We start from the raw sequence: 27,300 nt of genomic DNA on the forward strand, positions 1-27,300 counted from the left end.
TTCTCTGTGGGTCTCCCAGACAGGATGCCCTGTTGCTTGTCCAGAAAGTACTTTCTCACGTCGCTCTCCCATCTGAGAATGTATTTCATCTCTGTTGTTTCTCATCTCTCTGCTTGCCCACTCTCTCCAGGCAGAATATTTCCCTCCCTGCTCCCTGCTTTGGCCATGCTGCTTGCCCAGGAAAGAAACCCATTTCACATTAAACTGGAAAAGAACATATAGACATAGAATCACCATATGGCCTGACAATTCCACTCAGAGTTATGTACCCAAAAGAATTGAAAACAGGTATTTAAATGAATACTTATTAATGCATGTTCACAGCACCATTATTCATACGAGCCAAAAGGTAGAACCAACTCAAATGTCTATAAGAACAAACAAACAAAATCTGACAGGCATAATCATATGGTGGAATAGTAGTCAGCCCTAAAAAGGAACGAAATACTTCAACATTCTACAACATGGATAAACCTTGAAAACATCATGTTGGGGCGCCTGGGTGACTCAGTTGGTTAAGCGTCTGCCTTTGGCTCAGGTCATCATCCTGGGGTCCTGGGATCGAGCCCTGCATCGGGCTCCTTGCTCAGCAGGGAGCCTGCTTCTCCCTCTGCCTGCTGCTCCCCCTGCTTGTGCACTTTCGTTCTGTCAAATAATTAAAGAAAAAAGAAAGCAAAAAAGAAAACATCATGTTAAATGAAAGAACCCAGACACAAAAAGGTCACTTATTGTATGATTCCATTTACATGAAACTTCCAGAGTAAGTAAAGCCACAAAGACAGAAAGCAAACTAGTGGCTGCCAGGGGTTGAGAGGAAGGGGAGAATAGGAAGTGATTGCTTGATGGGCATGGGGTTTCCTTTTGGGGTGATAGTGATGAAAATGTCTTGGAACTGGACAGAAGCAATGGCTACACAACATTGTGAATGTACTCAGTCCCACTGAACCACACACTTTAAAATGGTTAATGGTTAATTTTGAAGTTATGTGAAATTTACCTTAAAAAAAAAAGGTAATGCTTAGAAAATAAAATCTGATAACAATTTGGGGGAAAAAAAGAGAAATGTTTGAACTCATGTAAATGAAAAGTCCAGGACGGATGCTGTTGGCTTCAGACGTGGTTGGCACCTGGGACCGGGGGATGCTGTCAAGGTTTGGCCTCCATTGCTCAGCTCCATGAGCACCTCGGCAGCCCTCGCCTGGTGGGAGGAGAGGGCCACTGCCAGTTCAGCTGTCCCAGGAAGCTTGGCGAGCAAGAGAGAAGACTTCCTCCTGGCTGGGTCACGAGTCTGTCCTTGGAGCAGTCACCCTGTTCGGAGTGTGGAGACCTTTGCCTGGCTCCAGTCCAGGATGGGGTCGGGGGAGAAGGAGTGAGGTCAGCACCACCAAGGCTCAGGAGCTGAGGAGATTACTGTGGAATGGGGAAAGGGAGATTCCCTGAAGGAAACGGTGCTGGGTGGTGGAAGTAATCCTTCATGGAGCCTTCACTGGGCCCCCTTGCCATCTTCCCTGGGAGACCTCCCCTCTTCCCCACTCACCACGTGCCAAGGCCCAGCTCCTTCCCCAAAACATCTCTGCCCAAGGTCCAAGGGGGGGGGGGGAGGGAGGTAGGAAGCTAAGACCATTCTTAATGTTAATCGTTTTATCTCTGGTAAAAACGTATCTGCTTGCTTAGAAAATAGTAGGGGGAAAATATATGAAAATGATATCCGGGCTATCTATCATTGAGTGGTGGGATTATAGTTGATTTTCTGCTCTCTTTTTTATACCTTTTGTCTGAATTTCTTTTTATAGAGCGTGTTCTACTTTTATATTCAGAAAGCAGCTTTTTTTTTTTTTAAACAAGAAGCCTTCGTGCCATGGCATATTTCTTTTTTTTTTCTTCGAAATTTAGCAAAGGATAAAGAGAATTGAGACCCTGAATCTATCTTCAACACAGGATGATTTCTCTTTTTTCTTTAACTTTAGAACTTTTACAAAGTAACTCCCCTCCCACATTACAAGAAATATGAATAAAAGAATTCCTTAGCAGGTTTATAAATTTTACCCATAACATGCTACCGTGCACACTCGGTTAAAATAAAGCAGGCTGAACGCCACCACCCCGCCCCCCCAGCTGCGTTTATTCTGAGGGCTAAGGTCGGTCCTTCCATAGCCTGGGGCTGGGGGTGGGGGGTACTACGCTCCCTCAGCAGCCGCCCCTACAAACCCCTTCTTCATATAAAAGCTGACCCACGCAGCCTGGCTACTGTGTGTTGGCGGCTCCACGCTGCCACGTTGGAGTTTCTGAAGCCCCTGGTGGCAACTCCAGAGGTTCTGAGTGACCTTGGCTTTGTGCGAAGCCACGGGAACTTCCTGCTTTGCAGACTTGCTGTAGGAGAGCTCTGGGGTCTGAGCAGGGTAAAAATTACCCCCGCTGCCTGCTTTCCTCTTCCTGCTGGGTCCCTCCCCGGCTTCTCCACCACCTCCCCTGGGTCCTCTCTGGCCAGCTCAGCTTTTGTGTTTGGGCCAGGCAGGGGCGGGGGGGGGGGGGTGGTGGTGAGCATTTGGCTCAGCTCCTTGTTTGTCAAGAGTCCAACATTACCAGGGGTCTCGCCCGGTTTCAAGTATTTCCCGGTGCCTTTCGTTGCTCCATAGTCAAGTTTCTAGCCAGGATTTCTTGGCTCTGGGAAAGATTGAGTGCCTGTCTGAGCCTTCTAGGCCTGTGTTTCATTTGCAGCCGCCTGGCTCTGACTGGGTGACAGTCCCAGCCCTCCCTGGTCAGTCCATCCCCTTCTGCTTGGCCAGCAGAGGAGGCCCTTTGTGTCCTCTAACTGGTGCTTGGAGGGGAGGAGTCTCTTAGTTTTCGTCCCCAGCACTGTGTCCTGGGTTTACTGCAGCCCCAGCAAAGGCTCAGGGGGAGCCCTGTCTTCCAAGAGCCAGCAATTCCTGCCTGTCTGCTAAGACAAGAATGCCAATCCCAAATGGCCCCAGCCCCTAACTAAGTCAGACTGAGACCTGTTCAGCACCTGGTGCTTTCCTGCTAGAAATTTCCAGCTGTTCTGATCTCTCACACAGGGTTTGGCAAGGCTGCAAAGGTCTGGAAGCAAATGAATTCAAGAAGCCTGCAGAACATCAGGCCTGGGCTGGTGGGCACCTCTCCCTCTCGCTACTTAGGGATGTCCTCGCGGACTCCCCAGGCACTTCCTGCCTTTGGATTCATCTAGAGGGCCTGATCAGGCCTCCCAGCCCTTGGAGTCTAAGTCCCAAGAAAGAGAGAATTTACCATTGCAACATTGTGCCCCAGACAAGGTGCCCAAGGGTGGCCAGCCCAGTGCAGAGAAAGGGTGTGAGCCAAAGCTCCAGGTTCCAGGAGCCACCTGGGAGCCTGCTCAGGAGATGGAGACAGAAATGAAGAAATCAGGGGACCCCCCCCCACACATGTATGTCCTCATCACCATCGGCCACGCCCTGCTACTTTATGGGTGTGGGGAGGCTGTGAATGTTAAAAATGCATCCTTGACAAGACTTCCTCTCGTCCTCTTCTTGCAGAGTATAATGTATTTCCTGAGTTCTTGGGTGCTTTTCTTTTGGGTACCATGATCACAGGTTTGGATAGACACGTCAGTTTTTGTAGCCTATGGACGGTAGTTGTCAGGAGTGTGCAGTTTTCATTATTCGAGGAGGAAAACGCCATTGTTGGTGAGGGTTTCCTCTTTGCACATCTTCCACTCTAGTAAGTACATAGGAGATAAACTAGGTAGCTGGAAAGGTGCCCTGCCTGCGCTCCATCCTGCCAGCCCCGCGTGTATTTCGAGCTCCCTTCCCCCAGGGTTGCTAAACCCCACCAGCTGACTTCTGCCTCGAGAGAGAGGAGCTGCGGCAAATGCATGTACTGGGGGTGCTAGGGAAAGCGTTGTTGGGCTCTTCCGTTGAACCCAGGGAATTCCCTGGATGGTGGGTGGAGCCGGGCTGGTGAGGAGGAGGAGCTGCGCTTCCCATCTGCTGCGGGGCAGGTGGGGACAGGTAGGATGATTTGGTTTTGGCCCGTCCTCTGGCTAATCTGGGGAGACTTTCCCGCCCTTCACTAGTTGGGTCCTCACACCACCGCACTGAGAGGCGGATAAAGACTAGCCTCAATCACAGGCGAGGACACGAGGCTCAGGGATTCCATGACTGCCCAAGGTCTCTGGTCAAAGTCCTGAGCGGCGGTGGGGGCGGGGGCGGGGGCGGGTGTACAAGTCAAGGGCCCTGACTCCTGGGCGAGGGGCGCCCCACCCCCGACTTGGCCCGCTGGGTGCTACAGTCTGCCCTGAGTGCCGGCTCCCTTTGGCCTCCTGGCTTGGGGCCGCGAGTCCGAGCTGGGCCCCCGGGGCAGAAGAGCCCGGCGCGGACGGTAGACAGCGGGGGCTGGGGGCGTGAGGCGGGCGGCTCCGGGCGCCGGCTGGCAGCCCTTCGCCTCCGGGTGCCCCAGCTCCAGCCGGGCCGCACGGCGCCGCCAGGGCCCCAGGCTCCCCGCGGAGGCTCTGGCCTCGGCCATTGGCCACCAGGAGCCTGGGTCGGGCGGGGGAGCGGGCCCGGAGTCGGGTTACTGGCCCTGCCGGCTGCGGCGGAGGGGGAGGAGAGGGGCGGCCGCGCGGCAGCTGGCCCGTGGGGGCGGGGTGGGGGAGGAGTGCCCCCCCCCCCGCATAAGGAACCCCAACAGCCAGACGATGGCCCCCACTCTTGGCCTTAAAGGGAACCATTACCTCATTTGTATCCAAATCAACAAACATTTGAGAAGCACCCATTTCATGTCAGGTGCTGTGCTGGACCCGAGTGGGTGCAAAGTGGCAAATCTGGGGTTCCTACCCAAACTTGCGACTCATTGAGGAAACAAGAAATCCACACGGAAGAAGAACGCTGAAGACACCTGGAAGTAGGTGATAAGGCCTGAGAATCATGAGCAACCAAAGTTATGGGGATTCTAGGAAAAGGAAGTCTTCCCAGGATAATCTGGGAAGCTTCCACAGAGGGGCCGGGTGTGGGTGCCCTGACACCTCCCTCCCAGGCCTCCAACAGCAGGGAGAGCAAACCCATCATGCTTCAGGCCCACTCATACCAGCCCCGACCCCTACCCCACCTGCTGACATCCCCCAGCCAACCCTCTCCCCTCCTTGCCCTCCCAAACCATACCCCCTGCCTCTACTCTAAATCTCTAAGACTAGGACCCTCACTGCCTTCTTCCTGGAGGCCTGTCTGTCCCCTGAGGACACAGCTGTCCCCACAGCGCTCTCCCCTGGAGGTTCTTTTCTCCCTCAGGCCATGCAGAAGCGGTCCTCACTCCCTATGAAAACCTCCAATCTGTTTCTTCCGCCTTCAAACCCCAGCTCCTTTGGAATGCATACCATCAGGTTTACCACCCACCACTTCTCCTAGTTAGTGTCACCTTCTCCTCCTCCTGGTCACTTTCTCTGTTCCCTGATGCTCTTGGCAACAGGCTGTTCCTCCTCCACTGTCACCATTCGTGGTGACCTTAACATCAGTGCTGATGATCCACTCAACACCCCAGCCTCTAACTCCCTTGAATGCCTTAGGCCTAGCAATATATTTTCTCCTGTCCTGCCTTAGCTTCGTGGTCATACCTTGGACCTTGGAACCATGACTATCCACACCAGCCCCAAGATCTTAGATTCAAAGATCTCCCCACCTGTCAGCACCCTAAGTTCACCCCCTCCAGTCTTTCTTTAAAAAAAAAAAAAGATTTATTTACTTGTTATTTTATTTTATTTTTTTAAAGATTTTGTTTATTTATTTGACAGAGAGAGACAGCCAGCGAGAGAGGGAACACAAGCAGGAGGAGTGGGAGAGGAAGACACAGGCTCCCAGCAGAGCAGGGAGCCTGATGCAGGGCTCGATCCCAGGACCCTGGGATCACGCCCTGGGCCGAAGGCAGATGCTTAACGACTGAGCCACCCAGGCGCCCCTATTTACTTGTTATTTTAGAGAGAGAGAGAAAGAGAGTGGGGGGAGGCTCAGAAGGAGAGGGAGAGAGAGAATCCACAAGCAGACTCCCTGCTGAGTGCGGAGCCTGATGCAGGGCTCCATCCTACAACCCCAAGATCATGACCTGAGCCGAAATCAAGAGTTGGACCCTTAGGCAACTGAGCCACCCAGGCGCCACCCCCTCCAGGCTTTCCATTTCACCTGCGACCTCCAACCCATCCTGCTACTGTTCCTCCACTATGTGTCTCCCCTCAGGTCTTCTCCCTCAGTTCCTCCACTATGTGTCTTCCCTTCTCAGCCAGCCGAGATTTCATGATCCAGCACACGAAATCTCCCTTGCAAACATTCTTAACTTCCTTACGCTGGTCTCTCTCCATCGTAGTCACCTGGCGAAAACTCAACTGTGCTTAAATCAAACTGTTTACTTCACACCTGCAACCGAGCAGTTGCGCACCGCTGAAGAAAATTCCCCAGCTGCTCTAGATGGACTCGCTTCAAATTCACAGCAATAAATTTCAAATAGGCATTTGAACTGCTGGACGATCCTACTACAGTTTCTTAGAAAATGTCTTTTCCCTCTCCACAGTGCAACAACTTCACACTTTCTCCTCTCTCTGCATATTTTCAACACCCTGCCTCTCTCACTCTCCGTGTGACCTCAGATATCCCTCACAGAGAAAATAGGTACAATCAGACCAACTGTGTGATCTTGCTGCCACCAAAGCCACCAGAGTGTCTGCAGCTCTGTATTCTCTGCACCCGTCTGTGGCCAGCCCCTGCCTCTGCGCCCTGGGCCCCTTCCCCATTCACAGCACAAGTATTCCCTCTCTTTCATGCGTCAGCGACTTCCTCCTCTCTATTAGATCCTTCCCATCGAAGCAAAACAGGATTTATGTTTTTATTTTTACTTTTTTTAATTCCTTTTTTTTAAAGATTTTATTTATTTGACAGAGAGAGAGCCCACAAGCAAGGAGAAGGGGGGAGCTGCAGGGGGAAAGGGAGAAGCAGGCTCCCCGCTGAGCAGAGAGCCCACCGTCTGGCTCAATCCCAGGACCCTGGGATCATGACCTGAGCCGAAGGCAGCCGCTTAACTGACTGAATCACCCAGGTGCCCCAATAAAACAGGATTTAAGTCCCTAACTTTAAAAATGTATTAGCCCTGGCCTCATGTCTCCTGCCAGCTACTCCATTTTGCTGCTCCTCTGCAGAGCGAACGTTCCTGAGCAAGCCAGTTGTCTCTAGGCTGACAGTCCTCTCCCTCACCTCCCATTCTCACCTCCACCCACTCCAACTGGGCTTTTATCCTTCCATTCTGTTGTAATAGCTCTTACTAAAAAGGCCAGTGACCCACATCTTGACTAGACTACTGGCCAGCTCATGGTCCTTGTCTCCTCTGGTCTCCCAGTGGCACTGAACATGTTTGACCACCCTGTGCTGGATTGACTATTGGTCCTAATTCTTGTCACTGCCCTGTGTCCGTATTTCTCTCTATATGATATTGCAGTCCCTCCCACTAAAGGCAGAGTATACTTTCTTACCCCTTGACTTTGGGCATGGCTGTGTAACCTGTTTTAGCCAATGGAATATAGGAGGAAGTAACATGGTGCCAGTTCTAAGCCTTGGCCACAGGAGGCATCTAGGGTTTCTACCGGCCTACTTGTGCCAGTGTTATCCCCATGGGAAAAAACCTGCCCTAACCACCCTGCTGGTACAAGGATGATAAAGGACACGTATATAGGACAGACTCGGACCCAACTGCAGCTTAGAGCTGCCCAGCCAAGGTCAACCACATCTCACTGACCTCCAGATGACCCACAGATGCATGAGTAAAAGAAATATTTACTGTCATACGCCACTGAGATTTGTATAGTTGTTTGTTAGTCAGCAAGAGCAGAACAATACATCCTCCTCCTTGAAATACCGCCTTTGCTCCGTCTCCTTATAATCCGGTCTTGTGGTTTTTCCCCCCAACTTCACAGGTTGTTCTTCTTAGCCCTCTCTGCTGGCTTCTCTCTCCCAGATCTTTAAATGTTGGCATGGCTTCAGTGTCCACACCTCTCTCTTCTGTCTTTACTCTTTCCCTAAGTAGAATTATCCAGATCACAGCTTTGAATACCACCTACAGGCTTGTTCTCAAATTTCAGTCTAAGGCAGACACCCCTCAATTCCAGACCCAAACCTACCTCCATAGGTCCAACTGATGTGTGATAGGTCTTGGCATGACCACAACAAAACCACGAATCCACCTCTTCCCGCTGAACATGGGCCTCCCTTCCATCCAGTTAGCCTAAAAATGGAGGCCTCATCCTTAACTCCTCTCTTCTGTCATAGGTCAGATCATCAGTAAGTCCTATCTACTATACCTCCAAAATTGCTCCGGAAATCAGTACTGCATCTCACCATCTCTATGGCTACCACCCTGCTTTTATCTCTTCTTGCCAGGACTTCTGCAACTGCTTCTCAACTAGCAGCTAGTCTATGTGCTGCAAAGCAGCCAGAGTGATCTTTCTAAAGGGTAAAGGAAGTCTGTTCACTCCCAGCTAAGAGGCTCCAAAGGCTTCCCACTGCAACCAAAATAAAACTCACCCTCCTTACCTTGGCCCACAAAGACTGATGATCTAGCCCCTGCCTATGTCCCCAGAGCCCCTCAAGTCTCCTTGTTCCCATTGCCCCAACAACAGTGGTCTCCAATCACAGCCGGCGCATGCCTGCCTCAGGGCTTTTGCACTCTATTCCGCCTGCTTGGAGCACTTCTCCCCAGATCTTCACAAGGCTGCCTCCTCCCCACCCATAAGGTCTCAAAAGTCACCTCCACAAGGAGACTGTCTCTTTGTCTAACTAAAGCAGCCCCATCAGCCCCGCTCCACTCCCATCCCCCTACTCCAGCACATTAGTTTAGCTTCTTTGTAGTCCTTATCAACAAGCGAAATTGTTTGGCTTTGTGTCTACTCTGTTCCCTCCCCTTAAAACATAAAATCCTCATAGACCAGTATTTGTCTTGACCTCAGGCCCAGAACATGCCTTGCACATAGTGCGCTCTCAGTAAATGCATGTTAGCTGACCTACTGATGCCAGAACTGAAAGGAGAAGGGACGTGACTGGCTAGATGGAAGATGGGGAGGGTGTCCCAGGAAGGCAACTGCAGGGCCACACAGGGAGGCTGGAGAATTCAAGACATGTCCAAGGGACCATGAGGGGTCAGGCTGGCTTTGGGGGAGAATGCCGGTGGGGAGCTGGAGAAGAAAAGTCTGCATGGTGGGAGGGCTTGCACGTGGTCATTCCAAGTCCCTTGAATTAGTGGGTGCTGCTGAGGATTCTGAGCCCAGGGCATAATATAGTCAGAGCAACAGTTTTAGGGTGATGAATATGGTTGAAGGGTATGCATTTCTGAGTGTCCTTAACTAAGTGCTGTCCTGTGGGAGCGCCGAATTTTAGGAGACAAAGACATCTAGAAGAATTCAGGAGCCCAGGGAAGCCCGAGGTCTGTTCCCTCGGATTTCAGATGCAAGAAAAACCCATTACCCAACCTTTTAGGGACCAGTATTGAGTTCCCAGTTTTGGAAGGTCTCCCTGAGTAATTATGGGTTTGCTGAGCGCACAGCAGGCACTCATACACATGTGTTAACGAGCTTTGCCCTATGCCTTGGGCTCCCTTACACCCTCCCCCCAGTACACACACACACACACACACACACACACACACACACACACACACACGACTAAATTGCTTTTTCGCCCAGTGACTGCACACAGCTTTAGCAGACCCCCACCCCATGGATACACCCGGACCCAGCTTCTTGCCTTCCCAGCCCCCTCCACCCAATTCCATTGTCAGAGCTGAACAAAAGGCCCAAGGCATCCTGGGTTAAAGGATTTTAACTCTGCCAATCCCAGGAGGCTCCAACAAGAAGCAGCTTCCTGCAGGAGAAAAGTGACTGAGAAATCTCCCCAGGGGACAGGCGATTTTTTTTCAGGTCTCAAAAACAGAACCTAGCCGCCAATCAAGGCACTCCCCCCAGAACCTCACCCCAGCTCCCACCCCAGGGATTAGGAGCTTTATCTGCCTGAGACCTCCCAGCAGTCAAAAAGCTCTTTGGGTCTTTTCGCCCATGCCTTCTATTTGTGGCGGGCAGGCTTGCCAGCTTCCACCCAAGCCCGAGGAACTGTCGCCGCCACCCCCATCAGACAGGACTCCCCCTCTGCTCTGTCCCGGAGCGCCTGCCCTCTGCCTCCCCGACTTCGCCCTGCGCCCGCACTGCTGCCCCCGCCCCCGCGGAACCTCGGATCCGGGTCCGCGCGCCCCGCTCCCCAAGCGCAGCACACCGCCGGGGGCCCGCGGGAGCTCGGGGCGCGGCGTGGCCCCTCCGCCCGGCCGCCGACACCAGCTCAAGAGCCCGGCCCGAAACCCAGGCTCCTCTGGAGAGGCAAGCCTGCGGGCTTGCTGGTGGTTGGCAAGAGCATTTTCAGGGGCTGGGTTCGGTGTGCTCGCTTCTGAGTGCCTCTGTCCTCACCCAGGAGTAGCGTCTGGGGAGCCCTTGCTGGCTGCTTGGCCCCAGCCCCCAGGGTTTCTGGAACAAAACTGCATTTGGTGTCAAACCCCTTTGCCCACCCTGGAACTAAAGTTAAGCATGATTTTTTTTTTCTTCTTAAGTTTTTCACAGAGAAGAGATACCGGGTAAATTAGAAACACATTTGGGAAAAGAGTGAGCAGTAAACGCTGGCATTTAAACAACACAAAAATGCCCACGCCAGGCCACACGCCCAGACGGCCGAGACGCACCCGGCGACTGTGCAGCGCCCTCTGGCGGCGGCGCGCGGGCTCGGCTGTCCCCTACCCCCACGCTCGGAACGGGGAACGGAGCCGTTCCCCCAAGTCTGAGAAACACTGGGGCAACTTTGGAGGAAGGGAATCGAAAGCGTCCGATGCCGAGGTCCCCCTTTTGTGGTTCCGTGGCTGGCACTGAGGCCAAGAGCCCAGCGAAGGGACCCACATAAAAGAAAAACCCTTGTTCCACTTTCGATGACCGCCTGAAATTCTACCAGTACAGCCTCTCGCTTTACCTGCGGGCTTGGATTCATGTTAAAATTCAAGTTCCTCAAGGAGGCGTGACCCTTCAAAACAAGGGCAGATGGCAGGCTGTGTCAAAAAATTACCCACGTCAGCACCAAAAAGACATGATTGTACCATAATATGTACATTTTAGATGGTGAGGACATGTAATGAGTATCATTTAATCTTCCCCTCGGTATTGTTTGTTGCCCGGCACCCTTTTGCACTCTGAACAGCGGTGTTATTTTAGGCTGCCCCTCCCCCAGTGGCCATTCCCTCCAGAGCAGCTGGCTCCAGGTTTTCTAGTCCCTGGTACGTCCTAAACACACACACTCCTCCCCCCCCCCCCTCCCCTTTTCCTCACTCTCACGGCGGCCCCTGGAGTGCAGGCTCCCACAGCTTGCTGTCTGCATCCCTGCTACCCAGAGGGAGCAGAGCCCTTCCTCTGAGCGCAGGATCCCGGGGTTGAGCGGCGGGGGTGGGGGGCTGGGGGGGGCTCTCTGAGAGGTCCCCTCTGCCCGCAGGCGACACCACCCCATCTGCAGAGAGGCAGCCACCTCTTACTGCTTGGGGATTGTCTTCCCAAAGGCAGCCGAGGACTCCTGCTCTCAGCTTCCTCACTGACCGAGCTGTAATGTCTCTCCAGAAAAGTACTGCCATTCCTCCACCTGGTGGAAGCCAGAAGAGGGGAGGGCACTGGGGCCTCAGGGACCCAGGCCGGTCCCCCCCCCCCCCCCCACTTCCTTTTCCTCTGAATCTCTTTTCCCTGCCTGAAGGATTTCTCCTTCTCCATCCTGCCTGGTGGGAATTCCTCCAACCTCCCCTATCTTCCTTCTCCTTGACGTATTTCTCGCTGTATTTATTGCTACATAACAACCCGCTCAGTGGCTTAGGACAAGAAACATGCATTTATTTGCTCATGGCTCTGTGGATCTAGTCTCTAGACAGGCTCTGCCGGGCTCGCTTCTGGGTCTGTGGTGAGCTGGCAGGGCGCTGGAGAGCTCAGGATGGCCTCTCTCACATCCGGCTGCGCTGGAGAGAAAGGGTGACTGGGCCCCACATCTCTCACCCAGCAGGCTCACCTCCCAAGCTTCTTCCCATGGCAGCAGGGTTCCCAGGATGGGGAGAACAGAAGCTACAAGGCTTCTCGAGGCCTAGACTTGGAACCTATCCACCCTCGCTTCCACCATATTCCCTTGCTCTTCTGCGCAAGTCACAAGGCCAAGCACGCTCACAGAATGGACTTCATCTCCTGAAGGAAGGCGTCACAGAGTCCTGTAGCCACGTTTGCAATCTGTCACGTTTGTCCTCTCCCTTCCGGGGGTGCAGGACCCATAAACGAAACGCACCTCAGGATATCCCATCCCTTATAGACCCCTGGGACGGGCCGCACAGCACACTCTGATGCACGTAAGCCCAGCACGCCACACGCCTGGCCTCGCATCCTGCCTCCATAGTTATCGGAGATGTAACCTAGGAAAGTTACCTTACCTCTCTGGGCCTCAGTTTCCTAATCTGTGAAAATGGGAATTGTAAATATTAAATTTAAGTTCATCCATACTAAGTACTTAGGTGACATCCGGCACATGGTAAGTGCCCAATAATTGTCAACTATTATGGCACGAGGTGACCACTGGCTGCCCGCCAGGACTGCTGAGGCCCCCAGCACCGTCTTCCACACCGGCTCCGAAGCCCCCTCCCAGCACTGCTGACACAGACAGCCCCTGGCTGGCAGCTCTGCCGGTCGTACCTGGGGTCTTGGGCGCCCATTGAGACGCCAGTGAAATGGCCTTGTCGGGTTTTACCAGCTCCCTTGCTGAAGCCCAGCTCTCTAGAGCGGCATAGATTAGCTCTTACAGGGGCGCCTGGGTGGCTCAGTTGGTTAAGCCTCTGCCTAAGGCTCGGGTCCTGATGGGGGGAGGGTGCTGGGATTGAGCCCCATGCAGGGCTCCCTGCTCAGCGGGAGTGTGCTCCTCTCTCCCCCCGCCCGCCCCCACACACTCTCTTTCTCTCAAATAAATAAATAAAATCTTAAAAAAAAAAAAAGATCAGCTCTTACAAGAAGGGCTCTGAATCATATACACCTGAGGTGTGCTTCCGGCTCTTCCTCCTGAGGGAGCTACACAAGTGAAATCCTCTCTCTGCGTTTCAGTTTCCTCGCCTGTAAGGTGGGAATACAGATGGCCCCCTACTTATGACGGTTCAACTTAGGAACTTTTGACTTTACGATGGTGTAAAGGTGATATAGATTCAGATGAAACCATACTCGGAATCTTGAATTTGGATCTTTTCCCAGGCTGGTGATACTCGGCACAACTCTCCGCCGAAGCTCCCCTTCAGCCATGTGACCACGAGGGTCAACAGTCGATACACTTACCAGCATTCAGCACCCACGCAACCTTGCAGTTTTTCACGTTCAGTGCAGTATTCAATACATTGCATGAGATATTCAGCTTCGTGTTAGGTGATTTGGCCCAACCGTAGGCTCATGTGAGTGTTCTGAGCACATTTAAGGCAGGCTAGGCTAAGCTGTGAAGTTAGGCTAGGCGTATTACATGCGTTTTTGACTTAGGATATTTTCAACTTATGATGGGTTTATCAGGACTTAACCCCATCTTAAGTTGAGGAAGATCTGTAATAGCAGTGCCTCCCACAGAGCATAGAAAGCATAGTATGAAGAAATTGAGAGCCTGGGCTTTAAAAATGTTGGCACCCACAGGACACAGAACGTGTGCTGTCCCTGAAATTGCCCTTCCCAGAGGTGCTGAGAAATTGCCATGGATGAATACTTTTTCCCAAAAATATCCATCATTCATAGAGCCCTCCTTCCCTCAGTCCACCAAGATGGGCCAGGATCCCGGGGACCAAGCTGAGCTCTCCTTACCAGCGCTAGTTTAACATCTGGTCCCTCCACGATACCTCCTAAGGCCTGATCTTTATTTCATTTTCAACCTAGTATCTCTAACACTTAGCGTATGACTTGGCACGGTAGGCGCTCGATATATACCTAATGAAAGAAAGAATGAATGAGGGTGTAGGAGAGGAAAGACTGTCCCTCTACCCTCCTAGATTCGATAAAAACTGGGTCTATGAGATAAATTGAGAGCAGACAACAAACAGGAGAAAAGAGAAACACATTTATTAATTTTAAATATTACACGGACAAGGGCATCACAAAGAAAAAAGAGCGAACACCTGAAAAAAAAAGATGAGATTTCTTATCTACCATCTTAATAGAGAAGGGGAGGGAGATGCAGTCACTTAGCGGAGAGTGAAAGATTTGGGGAAAGATGAATGGGCTCTCAGAAGAACAGACAGGAGGTATGAGGGTGTGACGACGTTTGTATGGGGTGCTGTGGACTTTTAGTCTCCTCTCCTGGGTTGGAGTCAGTCTTCCCTGGTTGGCATTCATGACAATCGAGTTCCTCTTGGAGGCTCTGTCTTTAGGCAGAGGACGGCAGTACAGAGAGAGCCTGTCCCTGCGTCTGCTGTTTTTCAAGTGCCTTCAGCTCAACAGAATCCATAAACCAAAGCAGCCTATTCGGGGTGGTATGTCCTTAACTCCCTGAAGGGCTTCATTCTGATAGGTTTTTTCCCCTTGGATAAAACCAACTTCTTTTGGATGCCTTCCAAACCAAGTCACCCTGTAACTGAACTAACGTGAGTTCGCTCCTTGGTGAGTCACAGGCAGAAATTACACCAGGTGGAGTTGTCGCACAAAGGAGACTTTATTTGCAGCAAATAAGGAGATCACAGGGAATAACTTCCAGAGCCTTGACTCCCCAAGCAAGAATGAATGGGTTCTTTTTATTTAAGACTAGGATGAATATTTAGAAAGGGGTGCCTTGTCATCAGCCGTAGAGATGGGCATAAGTTGGTCCCTTGCGCCTTAAGGAAACAGGCCTACACCTGCCTTGTGGGTTATGCAAGTGAGGCTTGCGCTCCTCCTTGGATGAAGATTTTAGTATTATAATGAGGTTAAGGTAACTGTCAGTCATCCTTTGGGTCCCTCCAAGGTCCATCGGCACAGGTGTGAGTGGGGGGGTTAAGTTCAAACTGGTCTGGGTGGTATGGGCCGGCTGGGATTCTGTGTCTGGGCAGTTGTTAGTGCTTGAGGGGTAGTTTTTGTTTCCATGGTTTCCATCATGGGATGCTAGGCCCCTTGGGTCTTTTGCCTGAGTGAAGATAATAAAGTTGGAAAGAAGAGCTTAAGGAAAAATGTGGGACAAAGGTCAGTGGATACAAGCAGGTGAGCAGTAATGGTCAGGTCTTGGGGTCTAGCTGGTGACAAACGCATTAGTGCAGAAGGGAAGATGTTTCCAAGAGTAGGGTGGGAGTAGGGCAATGCTCCTGAACCTGGCTGCCAGTTGCACTCCAGGGGGAAGCACAGCTCCCCACCCCCCACCCCCCCGCTGAAACTCAGCTGTAGCCGGCCCAGGAGCAGCCAGGGTGTCCAGAATTGGGAGATAGCCATGCCTCGTGCGCATTCATCATTCTCACCACGTCTCTCCCAGAATCCGAGTCTTCGAAGCTGACAGTGAAGAGCTCCAGATTTCGTGGATGGTTCCCATAGAGTTCAGACGACAGCAGAAAATGAACGATGCTGGGCAGGGGTTACTAAGGACACCACAAAACCAGTTCCACAGCTGTTTGTGCATGTTTAGACACAACCGAGAAAAAAAATCTGCTCATCACAACTCGATGCTTTACACAATTCATGAAATGAGTTAATATTCGGAAATGTGTGCCATGCAAAATAAATGTGAATCCAGGGGCAAAGCAGAGGATGAAGACAGCTGGCTGTGGAGCACATTCCAGGGACCCATGGACTATCCCTAGGGAGCTGGGGTCCAGGAGTCCTGCTAGGAAGTGAGCCAGCTGACAGGCGGTTCAGACCTGGGGAGGGGGAGGAGCAGCTGCTTCTGTGATGATGGGACTAAAGTATCCTCTATAGAAGGGGGAGGGGGAAGAAGCAGAAGCGGGGCTCCAGGTAGGAAGAAAGGTGAGTGTTTTGTTCTGTTTTGTTGCCCGCTGCACTTTTAGCTGAGCCCCTCTGAAAGACGGATGTGTGTCCCTCTGCAAACACATTGACCCACGCCTAGATTCGAAGTGTGGAGGTAGGTGTGCAGGCGGGGATATGTAGGCAGAGCTCGGGCAGGAGCCCGGATTGAGTTTGAGAAGATGGGGATCTTCGTGGAAGGTGTAGTTCTGGGGCTGGGGAGGAAGATGGTCACCTGTATCAAATGAGACTTGTAAACCCTGGAATTTAAATTTAGACCCCCAGGAAAAGGTGTGATTGTTCAAAGAATAAGGAAGTAAGGCTGATGGTGATCTGAGTCGGGCCCTAAAATCTCTCTGTGACCCGCAGGGCTGCAACAACCTGGAGGCAAAGGGTGGCCCTGGGTCATTTACCTCCGAATGACCTGGACTGCTGGTTCCCAACGTGCTCTGGGGCTCATCCCAGATCTACCAAAGCCTGGGTACCAGGCTTTCTAGGGATTAGGCCTGGGGAATTCAAAATTTTAAATGCGTGCCCCAAGTGATTGCAAGGTGCCTAAGGACAGAGGGTCTTTAGAGTTGGTAGACACGGCTGGAAGAGGGTTGAGAATGGGCCTGAAGCTTTGAAATTAGCCTCCACCCCCGGCTGTTCTGCAGTGAGACTAGGAATCCGAATTCTTATACCATTCCACAAATGATTAGGATAACCATTCAAGTTAGGTGTCCTTGGAGGGAATTAACTGGAAAGAAACTTTTCTCCTCTGTAACTTGATTCTGCAAAGTCTTCCCACATTGCCTCTTCATTCAAACTGGGGCATTCTGCACAGACCCCCAGAGCAGGCCTGGGGCCATGGAGAGGCTGGGGCCATTGTGTTATATCCCCCCAGCTTTACTGGGGTGTAACTGACACATACAACTTTCAGATGTACAGAGTATTGATTTGATACACTGATATATATAATGCCACCACGGCATTAACTAACACCTCCATTACATCTCATCATTATCATTTCGTTTTTGTGGCGAGAACGTTTAAGATCTACTCTCTTAGCAACTTCCAAGCATACAATACAGTACTATTAACTATAATCACCATGCTGTGCATTAGATCCCCAGAACTTATTCATCTTAAGACTGAAAGTTTGTTCCCTTTGACCAATATCTCCCCATTTCCCCTACCCCCCAGCTCCTGGTTACCACCATTCTACTCTGTTTCTATGCATTTGGCTTTTTTAGATCTCACATACAGAAGTGATATCATACAATATTTGCTTTCTCTGTCTGACCTGTTTCACTCAGCATCATGCCCTCGAGATCCATCCATCCAGGTTGCAAAGAGCAGGATTCCCTTCTTTCTTGTAACTGAGTAATATTCCATTGTGTATATATATCCGTCTATCTGTTGATGAGCACTTAGGTTGTTTCCATACCTTGGCTGTTGTGAATCGTGCTGCAGCAAACATGGGAAGGCACATGTTTCTCTGAGGTCCTGCTTTCATCTCCTTTGACTATGTACCTAGAGGTGGGATTGCGGGACCATGTGGTGGTTCTCCTTCTAATTTTTTGAGGAACCTCCATACTGTGTTCCACAGTGGCTGCACCAATTTACACCCCACCAACAGTGCACAGGGGTTCCTTTTTCTTCACATCTTCTGCCAACACTTATTATCTCTTATCTTTTTTTTGAGGTTTTTATTTAAATTCAGGTTAGTTAATATTCAGTGTAATATTAGTTTCAGGTGTCCAATATAGTGATTCAATATCTCTTATCTTTGTGATGACAGTGATTCTAACAGGTGTGAGTTGAGTGGGGCGTTGTTTTGAAATCTTTTCGAATTGATAAGAAGCCACGAAATGCTTTTGGCCTCAGGAGAGGGAGTCTGGCCACCATTCCATCAGCTCACCTCAGAACAGCAGGCAGCAAAAAGTCATCTTTAATAGAATTCTAACACCCACAGGATGTGCGTGAACATATAAATGGGCGTGTGTCTACACCAGCTGAGGTCCTGCTTTCTGGTACCACTGGCCATGGAGGCCCCATCTTTGCCAGTGGGTGAATTTCAAGGCAGCCAGGCCCTCACTCCTTAGCCCTCACCAAAGACAACCTTTATTTTACAAAAAGTCTTGCAATTCTTATTCAAAAATAACACTGTATGCAGTTAATACTCTATTTAATATCAAAATGGGCAGGGGGTCCACAAGGTCAGAACTATTCTCATAATAAAACGTTATTTGCCTTTTTCCCCTCTCATCTTCTCATGACCATATGAAGCTATGTGCTTTGGGAAAATTCTGCTGATATCACAGCAGAGTAAGTCCAAAAGCAGATATGAGACTCCATCTGTCTTTTATTAAGCTAAACATTTAAAAAATTTGCAGGAATGTAAAATGGTGCCACACTTCTCAGTAACTCATTTTTGTTTTGGAAAATACAGTTATTATTAAAATTATGTTAATGTGGTAGGTTTAACATTGGAACTTTAAGTAAATAAGTGTTTTTACATTTTCAGTTTTAATTTCTAATATGGTAAATTTGGGAAGGTAGACCCCACATAAATACAAGGCTCTTGTAAGTCTTCAATAATATTTACGAGTATAAAAGAGTCCAGAGATCAAGAAGTTTGAGAACCACGGCCTTATTTCTTCCCAAATTATAGACTGCCCTATAGGCTCCACCCCCAAAGTTTTCCAGTGCAAAGCTCCCCCTCCCCGCCAATGATTGGGCTCCACCCTAGTGACAATCTAGCATCTCTCACTCCTTTCCAGAACAGCTGCTGCCTCAAGGCTCCCCCACAGCCCTTCCTATCCCTCTTCTTGTTCCTCCCTTCCCGCCTTCTAGAGTGAGAATGCGTCCTGTGACTCTGCTCCGCAAACGTAGGATGGGGACAAGGGACTAGAGCCGTTGACGAAGTAAGGGACAAAAACAGAGTCACTACCCTCAAGGAGCTTCTGATTTTGTGGGGAGATACGGACAGGTAAAGCAGCTGCCCAGGAGGTACCTGTCCTTTCCGTTTGCTAGCTAACACCCTGCGGGGAGAACAGGTATTAAGCCCGCCCTGCCGGCACCCACCCCCCCACCCCCCCGCCCAGCGGTGCCGCCCCTTTCGCTCCCGCAGCCCAGCATCCCGAGATCCCAGGCCCGCGCGCCCCCTGGTGGCCGTGCCTCCTTTGTGCAGCCTTTTCACTCTGGAGCTTCAGGACGCGCAACCAGGATAGGACCTCAATGGAGTCTAGGAATCCCAGCGCTGGGGGCCCTTCCCTGTGAGGATCTGTCTCGGTTTTCGGCTGCCTTCTGTCTGTCCCTCTGCTCATGGTTACCCCTGGATGAGTAATTCCAGCCTGCTTCTGCCTCTGCGCCTGCCGTTTTTCTTGTGTATTCGTTTCCCCCACCAAGCCCATTAGCAGGTGACAGAGAGAGTCTGTCTAGATAGAAATAATGTGCTGCGGCTGGGACCCAAGTCCAATAGCACGATGCCAAAGTTCCACTTCCTACTGGTATGCCCCGTAGTAAATAATCCGATGTCTAAAGCAGGCCTGGACGTTGGCGAATGATGGATATTCTACGGTGGGGTCAAGTTCCTTCCGAAAGGGGAAAGTGAATCCAGAGCCTCTGAATCTCAAGGCTTAGGCTGGATTCCCTGCTCTTCGGGACAGTATTTCCCGCATTCCAGTGTGGGGGTCAATACCCTAAGACCTCCACCAGTCCTTTCCAGGGCTTTCTTCCAGGGAGGTAGCCCCTCCCACCCCCACAACCCCCCATCCCCCACCTCTGCTGGCGATTGCTGGAAACAGGACCCCAAGGGGTCTGCTATCGAATCTCAAAACTCCTCAGAGTGAGTCTGCAATGAACACTTTGACCCTGGCTTCCTCAATACAGAAAGCAAGCCCTAAAATCGAGGAAGGAAACACCAAAGTGCCTCTGTTTTAATCAAACCCTAGAAATTCAGAATGAAGTGAAGATATTGAGAACAGTATTGGGGGGTGGAAGGGAGTTTCAGAGAGAGCAAGATATCCTCAGGGACCAGCCTAAGGATTTCTCCAACAGTTCTGACCCAGAGTCCATTAGCAGGAACCTCACTGCCCCATAAACAAACTCAACCATCTTAACCTAGTGGTTTCCATGGTAACCATCAAAGAGTGCTCCCCTTTTCTTTCCTACCCTTCCCCTCGACAATCACTTGCAGGCAGGGCCTAGAACTGGATTCTATTCAACTATATTTGCAAATCGTTTCCCCCCTTTTAATCCATGTTTTAAGAAAGTACAAACCATTTCTTTAATTGACATGGAAATACCCTTTAAAAATAAACCAGTAATGTCAGGTACATGGAAGCAATGGGAGTTCATTTTATTATTCTTATTGAGTATGCTTGAAATTTCCTATAATGAACAAAATTTTTAAAGTAGATTAATTTTTTATTTTATTCTTTTTTAGAAGATTTTATTTATTTGACAGAGAGAGAGACAGCCAGGGAGAGAGGGAACAGGGGGAGTGGGAAAGGGAGAAGCAGGCAGAGCCCGAGGCAGGGCTCAATCCCAGGATCTCACCCTGAGCCAAGGCAGACGCTTAACAACTGAGCCACCCAGGCGCCCCTAAACTACATTAAATTTTTTTAAAGTAATCTCTATGCCCATTGTGGGACTCGAACTCACAACCTTGAAATCAAGAGTTGCATGCTCTACCAACTGAGCCAGCCAGGTGCCCCTAAAGTGAATTTAAAAAAAAATTTTTTTTTCTAAAAAATTTTAGGCAAAAAAAAAAAACTCTCTTTCAACATATCTGAAGAAAATCTGGTCTTTGTGAAGAATGATGACAGTTTACAAAATAAATACCATTTTCTACAAAAGGAACTAATAGATTATAAGCCTCAATCCTTATTTGGGATGTGGTAAAGATGGCATAGGCTTAAGACTTTCATTCTGAAGCACAAGAAGTCTATAACATTTAAAGTATAATAAAACATAGATATTTAGGGGGAATTTTTTAAAAATGAATGAATCACCTTGTCCTTCTTCCATAACTCCCTTCCCATCTTTTACTCATGTCGCCCCCTTACCCTTCAAAATCTTTCAGACTTCCACAATGAGAAACCCAGCAAGTGTGAACACCTGCTGTCCCTGTCCTACAACAGGGGTTCGGTAAACTATGGTCCTTGGGCCTATTCTGGCTGGGTGCTGTTTTTGTCCGGCGGTTGGGCTAAGAATGGTTTGTGCATTGCTAAGGGGCTGTAAAACAGGCAAACGCACAGAGAAGCGTCTGTGACCTACACTCCATGTCCTCCCTCTGGCCGAGTCTATCTGCGGAGCATCTCTGCCCTAGGCCGGCTGGAGCCCTGGTGAAAGGTGGCTTTTCTTTCATCCAGGCAGCTATGACAAGAGGTACAGCCAGGAAGTTGCCATGCCGACAGGGAATTCAGTTCTTAAAATAGTCCACTGTGCTGAGGCATTTTCAGGGTGGGTGGGTTTGGAGGGAGGGGGTTGGGGAGAGGGGTGGGGAGAGATGATAAACTAATGAGTCAGACCCAACGGGTGACAGCTGTTCCGTCATCCCTCCGGCAATGCGAGGTGGGAAGGGGGCAGCTCTCTAAAATGAGGTCGGAAAGAGACATTTTCCATTCAAAGAGCGGGAGAGCTCTGTTTCCTCACACTATTTTCCTGCCTGACAGAAGGAAGTTCCCCCTCTCCACCCCCCACAGTGGGTCCACCCTGCAGAGAATAGAAGTACACACCCCTCACCTCACACAGCGCCCACGGATTGGGGGAGTCATTGTAGGACTGGGAGGGGCAGGCTCTCACACACGGCTGCCTCAGGGCTCTGTCCACGGCAGGCCCAAGTCTCCCCCTCATCATCACAGTTAGCGTCCTCACTGGAGGGTAGGGGACAAAATTCGCCACCCCAAAATGTGTCTCTTCGGCATGTGGATTATTGTAGGCTGATTATTTTTAAGAAACAGAAGGCCTTCCTCTCACTGCCTACAACAATTTAGATGGAGGACCTCCTTCAGGAAGGGAGCTATCGCCCTAGATAACCACAGCCATGATATGGGCTAGGGGTGGCGGACAGGGAGGAACTTAGCAAAGTCTGTTTGCTAAAATTCCTCCCTGTGTCCCACTGTTTCTTGATGGCCCAGCAAACATTTATTTACCAAACATTTACTCTTTTCCATCTTCCTGTGAATTGTGTTTCTGCCCTCTGAAGTCCCAGACCCCTACCCCTTTCTCTTTAGCTCTGGGTGCCCTAGAAGCCTCAATTCCCTGACTGCCTGCAGACCTCATATTCCTATGGAGCCCCTCAGTATGTACTTAAATTTTATTTTCTCCTGCTAATCTGTCTCATGTCAATTTAATTCATAATCCAGCCAGGAAAAAAAAAAAAAAACACCTTGAAAGATAGAGAAAAATTTTTCCTCCCCAACAGGGCCAAAATGAAAGTATATCACTAAAAATGTCTTTTATCCAGACAGACCAATCAATCAACCATCATTCTTTGAGCATTTCCTGTCACCCCTCTGTTGTGCCCTTAATGCCTGGAAGATGAACAGAGTACTTATTTTTTATTGTGGTAAAATATATGTAACATAAAACTCACCATTTTAACCATTTTTTAACTGTACGATTCAGTGGCATGAAGTACATTCACACTGTTGTGCAACTCTCCCCACCATCCATCTTTGGAACTTCTTTATCATCACGTATACTGAAACTCTACACATAAGTCTCCACTCTATACCCCCACCCCCAGCCCCAGTCAACCACTATCCTACTTTCTTCTGTATGAATCGGCTATTCTGGGAGTCTTATGTAAGTGGAATCATACAGCATTTATTCTCTTGTGTCTGGCTTATTTCCCTTAGAATATCTTTAAGGCTCATCCATGTGGATGTATGCGTCAGAATGTCCTTCCCTTTCAAGGCCAAATACTATTCCATTGTGTATAGACCACACTTTGTTTAGCCATTCGTCCATCAATGGACATTTGGGTTGTTGCCACCTTTTGGCCATTGTGAATAATGCTACTGTGAACATGGGTGTACAAAGGGTTGTTGAGTCCCTGCTTTCAGTTCCTTTGGTGGCAAAGTCCATTTTCAGAAAGAGAACAAGGAGAAGATTGAGAATGCAATCTCAGGGCCCAGAAGACACTACTGCAGCATTTTCCTACCTTTTCCATTCCACCATCCAAAGTCCATCTCTGAGAAGGCCAGCAAGCCCCTGTCTCCTGCCTTCCTCCCTCATCCATCCTCCAGCACCCTGCTCTTACTGCCCATTATCATAAGGCCATTCCCACAGGCACCACTAGTCCCAGATCCATCATCAAGGACAACGGGCAGCTTTAAGGTTGATGGTTAATTCTCATATTTTTCAGAGTTGAGCATTATTAAAATAAAACCAATGTTATCTTTTAGCATGGTTTCAATGTGTGTTTGCAGTAAAGGACTCATTTCCTGCCAGAGGCAGAGAATGGAAAGACTCAGTGCATGGCATACCACTAGGAATTTTTTGTTGGGAATGAGCACATGGTCTCAGTTGGCTCAGGCTGAAGGGAATGACTTTTATCTCATGGCTGGGCATTGTTTTGTTTTGTTTTCCTCCAGAAGTGTCCCACTAGACACCAATCGAAAGGAAGCCGGGCTGTGGATGCAGCTGACACTTAGGAAGGAAGGCAGAGCTGAGAAAATAGCAGAATATGGTGCTAGAGCCCTGATCATACAAAGCCTGAAGCCTGAACTGCCCCAGTTACCTCTGAAGGAGCTAATAAATCACCTTGTATTTCAAGCCAGTTTTGATAGGGCTTTCTGACCCTGGGGGCCAAAAACACTCTAAAAGACGCAGTCTGCGTGGTGTCAGGATTTTGGTTTTAGCCTCAAAAGAAGAGTGGAATGTCATTATGAGGTTTCAGCAGGGAGATCCCAGGGAGAGGGTGACCCAGTCAGATCTGCAGGGCTTCAGAGGGGAGGGGGGTGGGGGAATGGGATAGGCTGGTGATGGGTAGTAAGGAGGGCACGTATTGCATGGTGCACTGGGTGTTATACGCAACTAATGAATCATGCAACTTTACATCAAAAACCAGGGATGTACTGTATGGTGACTAACATAATATAATAAAAAAATATTATTATAAAAAAAAAAAGATCCGCACTTCAAAGCATCTCTTTGGCGGCAGGGTGGAAACGGGTTAGTCGGGAGCTGGAGTGGTTGTGGTTAGGGACCTTACTGTTGTAGTCCTGCTGAGAGGTTATAGAGGAGAGAAGAGGAGATCTGGGAGATTTTAAGTTGGGTAACCTTGGCAGATGTCAGTAAGGTAGCAAGGTTGACAAGCCTTGGTAATGGTTTTGGGGGGAGAGATGGAGGGTGTCGGGGTGACCTCTCGGTTTGTAACTTGCTCAGCTGGATGGATGGGGTGCTACCCACCATGACAGAGTTGTTGTTGAGGAAGAAAGATTGAACGCTGTAGTGTCAGGTTGCTGGAGCAACTGGACTTCAGTGGGAGAAGCAACAACCAACATTAGCTTAGTGCCAGCCATGAACCGAGTGCGCTTTACCTGTATAAACTCATGAGCACAATGGCCTCATTGTCACTTTACAGGTGGGGAAACTGAGGCACGGAGAGGTTAGTAACTTCTCTCAGGCCACACAAGCAGCTAGGAAATGAGATTTAAACCCAAGCAGTTTGTCCTCATGAAGCTCCCAAGGAATATATGTGCCAAGAAAGTTCCGATGAGAAACAGCAGGTGACACAGTACTGTTTTCTGGGGCCTGAGTCCCCACCTCCATGTGGAACACTCTATAGGAAGCTGAATTTTAATTCCTGGCCCAGCTCCCCTTTTGTAAGTCAATTAACACCTCGATGACTTCTGACTAAGCAGCCTTGATCCATATCCCAGCCCCAGCCCCTCTAGTGGAGTCTCCCCTTTTACCCCTGTGATCAGTGAAATCTGACCCATTGAAACCCCAGTAGGGCCACCTCGGGAGGCTGCTTGCTTCCTCCATGCCTGGGGCCCACCTGCCCTCGCCGCCCAGGGACCACAGCTTCGGCCTGCTGCTGCCAACAGGGAGGAAGGGTGCCAGGCAGAAGGAAGGCACAGGTGAGCCTGCTCAGAGGGCAGGCCCAGCCTATGCTGTGGTCACCCAGAAAGAGAGAAAGGAGAGAGCCATCCCGGGTGCTCCAGGTCCTTGGAAAGCACAGTCATTAGAAGTCTGTGCCCTGGAGGCGATCCGTTGTCCTCTGCACCTATGGTTTCTCTTGTCAACACACAGTGCTAGGTAATGTCCTCAGCAGCAGGAGTCTTCGGGAGGACCACAGGTTCTTAAGAGACACTGATTCATTGATGGCTCTTTTGCACAGGAAAGACTGGGAATGACGTCATTAGCAAAGAGTTGTTGAGCGTTTCCTGGGTGCAGCATGCTGCGTGTGGAGCTGGGGGCGGACGAAGATGACATCATCCCTCTGTCCTGGAGGGCCCGCCGCAGAGGGGAGGACAGCACACACTGCTGATGGCCAAGCAGCGGGCCAAGGCCAGTATTGCTGAATATGCACAAGGGGATCCCGAAAGGAACAGAGTCTCTTTTGGGGTAGGAAGGTGGGTCGAGAGGGCTTCACAGAGGATGTGACCCTTGAGTGGGCGTTGGAGGTGAAACTGGAGAGCTGCGGAAATGCCTGGCCCCCTCTGAGAGTAGGAAGGGGTCAGCACAGGACCTGTGCCCAGAGCTGGGACCGGGGGGAGGGGCCAGGCTGGGCAGGACCTGTCATGCCTCACCCAGAGGGGTGCAGCTTTCCTGCAGCAAATGGCTGGGTACCCAGCAAGGATTTAGCTTGACTCCTTGTGTCCATTCCTCCTTCCCTTCACACCAGGGAGGAGTAGGGAGTGGGATGGGTGAACATCTTTAAGATGTTTGCTTCCTTTAATCAGCCCCCCTGCACGCCGCTGACATTCTGGCTCCCTGGAGTCTAAGAGGGAAGAAAAGAGTGGATTGAAAATGAGAAAATACTCGTATGAAGGAGTAAAAAGCAGCTAGAAGTACAACACTCGTTTGGAGATGGAATGATACATGAGATAAAATCCTAAATAAATATCTTGCATGGTACTAATTGCATTTTAAAAGCTGCCACCAGAGAACAGATAAAACGATGCTGTATTTCATTAGTGGCTCCTTTAATTCTATGGTATTTGCCAGCAAGCCCTATTAAAGCACTCTGTAATTAAAGACCAGTTCTGGGTCCTGTAATTTAGAACATTATCAAAATATGGCAAGTGGCTGGAGGTAAAGAGATGGAAACAAACACACTTTCATGAGGTCCTTGTAGATCACACAGCATGTGAATTTTAAAAGCTCAGCTATTGTACCGCCCCTGCCAGAAGGATCTGTTCACGTCAGTGTTTTTCATTTGATGGGCGACAGGTTACATTTTTATTATCCTACAGGAGTGTGGACGGAGAAGTAAATCGGTTCATTTTTAAAATGACTTTTTATTGCGATACAATTCTTAAAACATGAAATTACCACTTAAAAGTGGACAATTCATGGGGCACCTGCGTGGCTCAAACGGTTAAGCGACGGCCTTTGGCTCAGGTCATGATCTCAGGGTCTTGGGATCAAGCCCTGCATCAGGGTCCCTGCTGCGTGGGGAGTCTGCTTCTCTCTCTCTCCCTCTGCCCCTCCCCCTCCCCCTGATTGTGCTCTGTCTCTCTCAAATAAATAAATAAAATCCTTTTTAAAAAATGAAGTGTACCATTCAGGGATTTTTAGTGTATTCAAAATGTGGTATAGTCATTACCACTGTCTAATTCAAAATATTTTCATCACTCCGGCAAGAAACCGCATACCTGTTAGCCATCGCTCCCCATTTCCCCCACCCCGCCCCTGGCAAGCACGGATCTACTTTCCGCCTCTCTAGATATGCCTATCCAGGACCTTGCATTTAAGTGGGGTCCTACAATATGTGGTCTTTTGTGACCATCTTCTTTTGCTTCAAGTATTTCCAGGGCTCCTCCGTGTTGTAGCTGGTGACAGTACCTCATTCCTTTCTATGGCCAAATCACATTCTGTTGTGGGGCAGACCACATTTTGTTATCCACCGATCAGCGGAGGGACATTTCGGTTGTTTCCACGTTTGGGCTCTTATGAAAATGCTGCTTTGAACATTCACCTACGAGTGTCCGTGTGAACATACGTCTTCAGTGCTCTCGGGGATAAGCCTGGGGGTGGAATTGCTGGGTCGGATGGGAAGCCCATGCTGGACCTTTTGAGGAGCCGCCAGACCGTGCGGCACAGAGGCGACGCCATTTTACCTT

At 49.9% G+C, this 27,300-nt stretch overlaps 1 long non-coding RNA gene across 1 annotated transcript; it reads left to right on the forward strand.

Annotated features, from left to right (window-relative positions):
• The first annotated feature begins 3,846 nt into the window (after positions 1-3,846).
• LOC123786120 (uncharacterized) lies at positions 3,847-25,506 on the forward strand. Its single transcript, XR_006777897.2, has 3 exons — positions 3,847-4,004; positions 4,779-4,896; positions 25,353-25,506. It is a non-coding gene; the product is annotated as an uncharacterized LOC123786120 (long non-coding RNA).
• The last annotated feature ends 1,794 nt before the right edge of the window (positions 25,507-27,300 follow it).

Source organism: Ursus americanus, chromosome 7 (genome assembly GCF_024610735.1).
Source record: "Ursus americanus isolate L20-20 chromosome 7, mUrsAme1.1.p, whole genome shotgun sequence".
Classification (NCBI taxonomy): domain Eukaryota; kingdom Metazoa; phylum Chordata; class Mammalia; order Carnivora; family Ursidae; genus Ursus; species Ursus americanus.